This window comes from Lygodium microphyllum, chromosome 6 (genome assembly GCF_053477565.2).
Source record: "Lygodium microphyllum isolate KBCC chromosome 6, Lygodium_microphyllum_v1.1.10, whole genome shotgun sequence".
NCBI classification, from domain to species: Eukaryota; Viridiplantae; Streptophyta; class Polypodiopsida; order Schizaeales; family Lygodiaceae; genus Lygodium; species Lygodium microphyllum.
Genome location: NC_141140.1, coordinates 75342987 through 75354172, shown reverse-complemented (window position 1 = coordinate 75354172; position 11186 = coordinate 75342987).

The following is an 11186-nucleotide window of genomic DNA, read 5'->3' as shown; positions in this document are numbered from 1 at the left end:
TCCTCTTCTGATGTCCCACTAGAACCAACTTCTTCTTTTGGTGTAGACTTATGTTGCTCGTTAAGACGTTGGAATGGGATAAGAGCTGTTTCGGGTTTGGTTTCAAAATTAATTACCTCGTGGCTTGAAGACTCATCTTCTGATGATACATCCAGAAACGTCACATAACAGGGACCCTCTGATGCTTGTTGGGTTGGTGGGACTGGTGCTTGTTGGCACGGTGCATCATCATCATCTTTCTTCGGCAAGGATGGGTTAGGACGGCATGAGCCACTGCTAAAAGACGGCTTGTTCTTCTTCATCCATCCCTTATAAAAGTTTTGCATATGAGAAGATCCATTTACCAGACCAAATGGTACCATTGCCATTCTGTCCCATAGCATGAGCTCATCGGCTTCTGATACTTCTGGAACTTCTTCTTCAAATGTATCCTCTTCAAGTGGGATAGACTCTTCTGGCTCACTTTCATAATCTTCTTCGTCCATATCATATCCATCCTCTTCTGTCTCTGTCTCTGCTTCTGCTTCTGCTTCTGTTTCTGCTTCTGCTTCCGTTTCTATTTCTGCTTCTGTTTCTGTTTCTGTCTCTGTAGGAGCTCTATAACAGAAGAACAGATTCTCTGTTTCCTCTCCTGCCTCTGTCTCTGCTTCTGCGTCTGCTGTGACCATGTAACAGGGAGAGCAGTACATCCATGCTTCTATCTCACTGTCAGAAGTGATTTCTGAAGGCATTCCTGATTCAGGCAGGAAGTATTCACCCATTGATAATGGCTTTGCATCTTTTGGAAGTCGGCTTACAGTATCCACTGTTAAGGAATGTGCCACTGTTTTCTTGGGAAGGATCTGTTTGACAGCATCTTCGTCTGCTGACGTTCCATCTGTAGCCTCTTTAGGGGAATCAGAAGATAATTCCAAGGAGGTGGATCCATGTCCTTTTTGAGAACCATACAGTTTCAGCACCACTTTGTTGGGTCCTCTGCCCAAGGTCAAAGTTCCTTTAAACCAATCCGTCCTTGCTCTGGCTTCAAAAAGCCATGGTCTGCCCAGTAACAGAGGATAGGATGTACCATAAGAGTTTGGCTTCACCACCAAATAGGTCAGCCAATAATCTTTTCCAGCCACTGTAGTCTTCACATATGGAAGAATGCCCAAAGGCTTGATTCTACTCTGATCCGCCAGTCTGATGAGCCATTGGGTTGGTTGCACACCTTGTAGGCCTAGATCCTTCATTGTCACATCCGTCATAATGTTCACTGATGAACCTCCATCAATTAATGCATTTGCGATGAAGCAACCTTCTATCCATACGCCAGTCTCTGGAGTACCTGGATCTAGGAAAGCATTAGCCACATCCACTTCTTTTACAGGCTCTGGAGCCTTGTTGGACTTTGTTGCTATTGCCGGAGCAATCCTTAAACCACGTCTTCTTGTCAGTATACTTTTGAATCTTTTCCGGCAACTGGGAGACAACAACAATAATTGTCGGAATGTGAGGTTTGGTTTAAAGGTATCTAGATCTCTGACCAGATCGTATTCCTTAATAGGATCCACTGGCTTCTCTAACCGGTTAGGGAATGGGGCAACACCCATTTTCATTTTCCCTCTTTCTTCCAACAGAGGAATTACAGGAACTTCTTCTGCCACTTCTGGCACTTCCTCTTCTTCTGTATCCTGGACCTCTGGTCCTATCTCTGTAACTGTCTCTGTAACTCTCTGTGGCACTGTAGGGCTCTGTATAGCACTGTTAGGCTCTGTTCTGTTCTGTTCTTCTGGTGGAAGATTGAACTTCACTGTTCTGGCAGGAGGGTTATTTTCTTTCTGGATAGGTGGTTCCTTCTGCTTTGCACGCGTGATGGCAGCAACTTCCAATTCTACCAAATTGGAGGTAGGCTCTTGGGCCTTGACCAGACTATCAGTAGCACTGTTTTTCACTGGGGCTGGGCTTGGACAGTCTTTTGCAGTGTGGCCTTCTCCTTTGCATCGACTGCATAAGGGCTTGTAATCCACTGACCTTCGAGGATTTGGACAATTTGGTGAGATGTGTCCCTTTTCTCCGCATCTGTAACATTCCACTTCTGATCTCTGACCACCGCCGGACTGTCTTCCTCTGTAACTTTGAGAAGGAAATCTTCTGGGTCCGAAATTAGGACCAAACTCTCTAGGCTTAGGTCCAATATCTTGTGTTGTCATTTTGGATTCCAGCAAGTTAAATCTTGTGTCTTCTTCCTTTCTTCTCCTATCATGCATCTCCTTCAAAGAGCAAATGTCCTCTGTATGATTCTTCCGCAAACAGTAGGAACAGAAGGCTCCAGGGATGGTTGGTTTCCGTGTACATTCAGTGGCTAAATGACCTGCTTGATGACACTTACCACACCAAGTATTTGACCGCATCACATCTCTTCCTGCTCCTGCAACGTTGGATATGCTCGCTGTGTTTACTTTCAGCGTCTGTAGTTGCTCTGTAATCACATCCATCAACTCTTTTTTTATGTTTGCAACTGAGTTGGATAAGTAGTCCTTCAAGCTTTCTCCTCCTGACGTACTGGCAGGAGGGTTTTGAGGAGTATCTGCAATCACTGCATAAACGGGTTGAGCTGGTACAGAGGGGTCTCTGTTCTGGTTCTGATTCAGAGCTCCTGTTTGAACTGTTGGCTGTTGGCTCCAGTTGGTAGGGTTCCACTGTTGCTGCTGATTTGATAATGAAGAAATTGGTTGAGACCATGTTTGTTGTGGTTGAGCCATCATTTGAGGCATGGATTGTGGCCACTGTGGATTTGGTGCACTGTACTGTGATACCGGGGACATCTGTTGGTAGGGGTAGGGAACAGTCCCTGCAACTGCATTTGGTGGGTACATCATTCCTGGCACCAGAGGAGGTAGGACTCCTCTTCCTGTATTCATCGCCAATCTAGCTTCCACTTCATCGTACAGTCTTGCACCTTCTGTTGCAGCTTGCAGGGTGGCTGGTCTTTGCAGCTCCACAAACTTACGGACTTCTGGTTGTAATCCTCTGAGAAACACTACCTTCTGAATGCCATCATCTAGATTATGGTTAGTCCATCTCTTCAGGATGGATTCCATTCGTGAGACATAGGCTTCCACTCTTTCTCCAGAGGACTGACTTAGGTTCATAAATTCCTCTCTCATCCGCTCTTCAAAACCTTCACGCCTGAATTTAGTGAGGAAGGCCAACTTCAGGTCGTCCCATGTGCCAAAAGTTCCTGCTGCTTGTCTCTCATACCACTGAAACGCCGCGCCCTTGAAAGTGGCGGGGAATATTGCTAACCAATGCTCAGGGGTTCTGGCATTGTTAGCCACACATGCTACCATAAACTCTGCTACATGAAGATCGGGGTCTTCATTGTACTCTCCCTTAAAAACTGGCAATGGGACTACATTCGCTGGTCTGTCATCAATATTTCCAGGACGGATCTGGCTTGGAAGTGGACCTCCAGCAGGAGGAGGAAGGGCTTGATGTGCCATTGGGACTTCTGTAAAGAGTTTCGCAAGGGTGTCAAAGGCGGCTTCTGCTGCGAGCTCGCTCTCGGCTCTGATTCTTGCTTTCTCTCTTCTCACGTACCTCTGGACTCGTTCCAACGCTTGCCTTTTTATTGCGTCATTCATCAGGGGTGTGGCTCCACTATGTTGTTAGTGCTTCCCAGAGGGTTAACAGAAGGCTTCAGTCTCTGGAGGACTCTCTTGCCAACATTTCTTCTACTTCTTTCTTTTCAACGTCCCTGAATTCTGCTTTCATGCCACTGCACAGGGGAAGGTATTCGGTTCTGAAGGTGTCAAAATGCATACGTCTGAGCATGGTGGTGGTGCCATCATCATAATAATGCCAGCTTCTGATGGTTTCAATAGTGTATGTTGTGAAAAACACTCTGTCTACCAACTTCCAGTGGGTTGCTAATTGAACAAACAGAAGATTATCAGTACACCAATCATCCCATGTATCTTTCTGTTGAGCATCCACGAACAAATTCCAACTCTTTTCCTTCTTGTCCCTGTGAACCTCTACAGACCAAGACTCCTGAAGCTTCTTCACAATCTCCCACTTGATGTTGTCTGGAAACTTCTCAATGAATGCCAAATCTTCCATGGATGTTCATTCTCTCTGTTTTTGCTCTTCAGTTTGTTCCCAAACAGTTTGCCACCAAGATGCAAGTTTCTGCTGCTTCAATAAGAAGAGGAAACTGTCCACCACATAGAGCATGCATCATGATGGTGATGTGTTTCCGCCATTGTGGGATGAACTTCTTATGGAAAGTGGCTTTGATTATGAGGAATTCCAACTCTTCAGTGGAAGAAGGAACTTTACAAACATCCATTGAATTCTTCTCTTCTTGGCAATGCCAATTCCTTCATTTTCAGCCTCTTTTGGTGCTTGTTGATGGCAAGTTTCCCCGGCTGCGCACCAAAAACATGGAGCCCCGAGAGGAACACCAAGGAAAAGGGAATTCTCTTGCAAGAAAATCTATCTTGTAACATCAACAAGCTTGTTTTTCATATTTCATATGATCACAATGAAGAAAATAACACCAGGCACAACAAATCTTCATGCAGCATCATGTAAATCTCCCACGGTTTTTAATAGAATCAACCATATTCTTCAATATCTTCACAAAATCCATCAATAGAACAAAGAAAGCAAAGAAGTACACCATTCTTGAATGGAAATACATCACATAGTATTCATCTTCAATATCTTCATAGTCTTCTCTCTCAATTTCTCATATACAATCACTTTGTTTAGGTAGAATTGGCTATCTCTGAGACTCTCTCTCACACTCTCTATCAATAATACATCATATCCTCACTACAATCTCTCAAAAATTACTCTCAATAATCACTCTTAGGTCGTGGATACCCCTCCCAAGAGGTATGTCTGATATGAAGGGTCACCAGAGCCACTACAGTGTCTCTTCACAGCTCACTACTGTCACTTCACTCTAGTCTTCTCTTGAGTCTTCAACAGCTACTTCTTCCACTTCTTTCAGCTCTTTTGCACTTGTATTCACCTCTTTCCAAGGCTAGAAAACTTTCCCAAAATCACACATACATTCCACAGAACACTTACAGAAGCATACAGAACAGTCTACAGAACAGTACCAGAACAGAAGCAGTACAGAACAGAAACAGTACAGAACAGAAACAGAAGCTCTACAGAAGACCTACAGAAGGTTACAGAAGGTCATCAAAACCTCATAACTCATTCTCAAACCATTTCAAACTCTCACAAAACATTCAATAAACTTTCACAATATCTCATTCTTCATCAATCAATACTCCATCCCTCCTTACAGAAGACAATCAGATCAAAACAGACCAAAACAGAGCAAAACAGAAGGTATACAGAACCATTCAGAACCTATCAGAACATCACAGAACCACCAACAAACATCATGATCTTCCAAAACACAATCAATATCATCCAAAACACTCTCAAACCATTCCTAATCAACCAATCATCCCATAAAATCAACCATTCAGCTCTCAAAAACAACAAAAATCAGCCAAAAAACAAGTCATTTCAACACTCAACACCGAGCGAGCCCTCTGATGGGGGCTCTATATCTGAACCTGAAAGAGCTCCCACCACTCACCTAAAGGAAGTTGGCATCAATAGCTCAGCTGAAGTTGATTGCAAAGTGGAACAACCTAAACGAGAACTGCTTAAGAGTTGTCCATGCTGGCCAACAACAGACCAAGAAGAAGGAAAATATCTACCCAAGGCTAGCAGTGTAACAAGGGAACAAGGCAAGGATACCATAGAAAGCTATTCTGTGATATGCAAAGTAGGAACTGGCACAGAGAAGCTTCCAGAAGAGTCTGGTAACGTCCAAGGGCAATAATAAAGGAGAGGTTAAGAAAGAACCCACCAAGGATCAAGCCGATGGAGCTTGCCTCGTGTCATCGCCCCCACCTCTCTCTAAGCTTCATGCAGAAGAAGATGAAGCTGGAGATTTCTCCTGAAGGCCTGCTCTGCTCTGTGATGAAACCGAGGAGATTGGACCCCATGTAAAGTCTCCCGCATCCCTCAAGGGGACTAGCATCATTTTGCACATATTGATAGGTGATGCAGGTGCAGCATATGCTAAGGCTGTAGAGGCAAGCACGAAGCCTCTTGAAGAGGTGGCTGAGCAGCCCTAGGGCTTCAACAGGGTACTCCAGACGCTCAGGATGAAGTGGAGAAAGCCATGATAGCACCCGTTTGCAAGGGAGGAGCAAGGTCTAAGAGACATGAAATGATCTTGGCTTGGTACTCCATGGAAGCTCCAAAAGGGAGCTTACAAGGAAGAAAGAGAAGACCTCTTTTCAAACTCCCAAGAAGGCTACCATCTCTATAGTACTCCCTAACTATTGTTGTCTTCAATGTTGTACTTGTCCTGGTGTACCTGAGAAAATTAGGGTTTCCTGAGACTGAAAAGAGAACTAAATCTAAAAGGAGAGAGAAATGAAGGATCTAAAAACTAAGCTCTGATACCAACTGTAATGAAGGAGACCTAGGAGAGAGAAGGAGAGGAGAGAGAGAGTGCAGAAGAGAGATAAAGACTACAAGAATGAGAGAGAAAGAGGGTGATGAGGAGAGAGAAAGACTAGGAGTAGAGAGGGAAAGGCAAGAAGAGGAGAGAGAAATGGCTGGCAGCCATGGAAGGACAGGGAAGAAGGTGAAGAAGGTGAGAGGACATATGTATATTTAGAAAATGGTGCCTATGCAGTGTCCCTTACACCTTTTATACTTAGGTCAACTTGACCTAAGTATTTCCCTCCATTACAGAGAAGACTACAGAGAAGAAGAAGAAGAAGAGCATAAGAGAGAGAAAGACAGTTACGAGGAGAGATAAAGACTAGAAATGGAGAGAGAAAAACTAGAGGAGAGGGGGGAAGACATGGAAGCTTGGAAAGCAAGGTGAAGGAGGAAGAAGACTTGTATTAATTATCTGATAATGAAAAATTAAGTCTCTCTCACCTTATATACCAGCCACCACCAGTGTAGCTAGTATTTCCCCATTATTAAGTCCCTGTCTCTTACATTCCATCCCCACCCGAAAGTTTTTTCCCTCAAAAACAATTTGGGTACGTGTGGTAACTGGGAGGGGCCGATTAGAGTACTACTTTGTGGCATCATTACAAGGTTATACTGATGAATGAAGAGGTATTATTGTGTATGATATGTCATGGGGTATGTACAATACATGGGCCTTATTGGGGAGTTATAAACATAAGTTTTGACCCAAGTATCTGGAATAAATGCGGGCTGGAGACAATGGACACCATGATGTTTACTACACGACCCTGCTGTAGTGAATCTGTCATAACTTTCTGTGGGAGGCTCCGAACGGGGTGTGTTATACATAAAAACGGAGCTCTCGAGAAGTACTTTCAGCCCATGTATGGTGTGCATTGCTGTCCATAGTGTAGAATAAAATTTGCTTTAAAATAGAGTGTTGTCTACAGTCAGGTCTGGGGAAAAACAGGGCCATAGTTAGCTAGATTTCAGCCAAATCTGCTTCTAAAAGGTATGGGAACTCTTCCAAAACTAAAGCAGGCCTCCAAGAAGCTTCCTCGAGAGGTAAAACTTGCCACTTAATCAATTATTCCATGATCGAGCAAGAACGAAGCCTCTTTTTCCTTTGTCCTATGACTTTTTCGAGTATGTATTGAATGATGCCTTCTTCATCTATCAGTGGGAGTTCCTCAACATAGTCCACTCCTGAGCCAATGAAGAGCTTCAACTAACTCACATGGAAGACATTATGGATCTTCGTAGATGGGGGTAATGCCAATCGATATGCCAAGTCTCCCACTCTCTTGATAATCCGGTATGGTCCATAGAACCTGTGTGCCAACTTATTGCTAGACCCATCTTTAAGGGAGGCATATCTAGACAGGCACTTTCAAGAGCACCAAATCCCCTTCTTGGAACTCCACATCCCGTCTTTTGTCATCAGCATAAATCTTCATTTGATCTTGAGCTCTCTTCAAGTTAGCTTTACACTACTAAAGTAAGGCCTGCATTCTATCCAATTCTTCCTTGCTTTGGATTTATTTTATCATTGAAGATACCCACAGGAAGGGGCACCTTGTAGCCATACAAGGCCTCAAAAGGTGAAACTCGAATGCTGGCATGTGTAGAGTTATTATAGGCAAACTCAGGCAAATGCAACCATGAGTCCAAGCATGCTACACATCATGACAAAAATGCCTCAAGTAAGTTTCCAGCCATTTGTCAACCCTTTTTGTCTGACCATGTGTCTGTGTATGGAAAGCAGTGGAAGGGGATAACTGAGTGCCCATAGAGCTGAAAACTGCCCACCAAAAGTTACTCATAAACTTAGCATCTTGATCATGCACAATGACCTGTGGTAAGCCATGTAATTTGAAAATATATTCCATGAATTCATTGGCTACTTGAGAAGCATTATATTGAGTCTTTGTGGGAATGAAATGGGCTGCCTTTGTGATTTTGTCCACAACTATATAGATGTTGTCCCAACCTTTCTTGGTCACCGATAGGCTAATAATGAAGTCCATAGTGATGTGTGTCCACTTGCCTTCAGGCATAGGCAATGGCTGAAGTAAACCAGTTGGTTTTAAGGTGTTGTCCTTGTTTTGCTGACAAGGCATGCAGCCCAAGACAATGTCTTTTACATCTCTCCAAAGGCCCTTCCAGTAAAAGCTTTTAGCAATTTTGTCATAGGTCTTAAAGACTCCCAAATGACCAGCTATAGGGGCTGAATGCATCTCCTACATGATTTTCTGCTTGAATGGGGAGGCATGAGGGATGGCAATTCAGCCATTATACCATAAAAGCCCATTTTTCGAAGAGTTTTCCACACATTGTCCTTGCTGTAGTTTCTGAAATACATTCCTGAAATCAACATCTAATAGGTAAGCCTCCTGAAGTTCATGTATCCAATCACTGTGTAACTCCATGATAGCAAAGACTTTACATGCCCACATCCTAGACAGGGAATCAACCACTACATTGTCCTTCCCATGAGTGTGGGTGATGTCAAAGTCATAGTTCTGTAAGGTGGCTACCCATCTTCTCTGCTTCGGAGTCAGATTTGACTGAGACAAGAAGTACTTGAGTACTCTATGGTCGCTTTTCACTCTAAACCTACTACCATACAAATAATGATGCCATTTCTTGATGGCATGAAGGATGGCCAGCATTTCATGATCATAGACATTCATAACCCTCTCATTTTCATCCAGCTTTCGGCTCTCAAAAGCTATGACCCCATGTTCTCGCAGCAAGACTGTACCAATTCCTCTCCCAGTGGCATCACACTGAATGGTGAATTCCCTAGAAAAATCGGGGCATACCAAGATAGGGGCTAAAGTAAACAAATCTTTCAGGTGATTAAAGCTTCTATCTACCAATGCATCCCAGAAAAATGCTTCTTTCTTCAGCCTATCAGTGAGAGGGGCTGCAATAGTGGCATAGTGCCGAATGAATCTGTCGTAAAATGAGGAGAGACCCAAGAATCCTCTCAAAGAGGTAGTATTTGTAGGTGTGGGCCAATCTCTGACACACTGCACTTTCTTTGGGTCAGCTCTAATGCCTGCCTCACTGACAATGTTTCCCAAGTACTCAACCTCAGTCTACATGAACGAACACTTTGTCTCCTTAGCAAAGAGACTATGATGTCTAAGTATATCAAATATCTGCCTCATGTGCATAAGGTGAGCTTCATTTGAGCGACTATAAATGAGGATGTCATCGAAAAATACCAATACAAATTTGAATAAGTAAGGCTGAAGTATTTTGTTCATGAGGCTCTGAAATGTGGCTAGTGCATTAGTCAAGCCAAAGGGCATGACCAAGAAGTGATAGAGCCCACAATCAATCCTGAATGCAGTCTTTATCTCATCCCCTTCACACATGCATATCTGATGGCAGCTAGATCTCAAATCAATCTTTGTGAAATACTTAGCTCCCTTCAACTCATCTAACAGGTCGTCCACCCTAGGAATAGGGTATCTATTCTTGATAGTGATCTTATTCAGATCTCTGTAATCAATGCACATCTTGAAAGTGCCATCTTTCTTTTTGACCAGCAAGACAGGTGATGCAAAAGGGGATGATCTAGGCTTAATGAATCCCATATCTACTAAATCTTTGACCTGCTTGGCCACTTCTTCTCTTTCACATTTGGACAACCTGTAAGGGGGTTTATTGACCGGCTTGGAGTGGGGCTCCAAATCAATGGGATGATCAACCGCTCTCTTGGGAGGTACTGCTGTAGGTAACTGAAACAAGTCACCATACTCTCCAAGTAGAGCCTTAAGGGCTGAATTATCATGCATTTTTCGGGATTGATATGCATTTTCCTTGTTTGATTGCAACACAAAAATCTGGGAGCATTTCTTCAACTCTTTCTTGAGCTATTTGGCTGTAATAAGCTGAAATTCACTGCTATTTTTAATTCCCTGCAAGTGAACAAGCTGTCCAACCCTGAAAATTTGCATGTACAGCAGTGAAAAATCCATGGAAATGGTGCCCAAAGTTTTCAGCCAATCGCAGCCCAACACAATGTCTATCGGCGCCATATTGAGTGCAATCAAATCCACTTTCTGCTCATAATTTTCAGCAAACTTAATAGGTACAGCCGGGCATACATGAGTACTAATTTCCTCACTCCCATTGGCCACTTGCACCCTCATTGGTTGCTGTAAATCAGAGATAAAACATTTCAGCCTGTCCATGACTGCTTTATTTATGAAACTGTGTGTGCTACCACTATCTACCAATACAAATACATCTTTCTCGTGAATCTTGCCTTGAAGACGAAGAGTGTTGGGGCTCTTAGATCCTGTCCAAGCATCCAGGGAGATAGTACAAACAGTGGCAGCAGCATGTGAACCATTCTTATCACCCATATTTACATCTACATGACCATCGGGGTCAAATGGAAAGGTGTCAGCCGGGTCAAAGAATTCTTCTTGCCCACATTCCTCTTCAACCTCATCATTTTCGGTCGTGATTGCAAAGGCACTTGCATCCTCATGATCCTCATCAAATTCATCAAAGACTAACATGCTATGTACCCTTGCTTTTGTATTCCTATAAGCACATTTAGATGCATGCTCAGTTGTATTCTTTGTAGAGGTCCATCGGGATAGAGCATTGACCACCAAAAGCTGAAGCATTTTTACCCCTACTGTCCCCTTGTC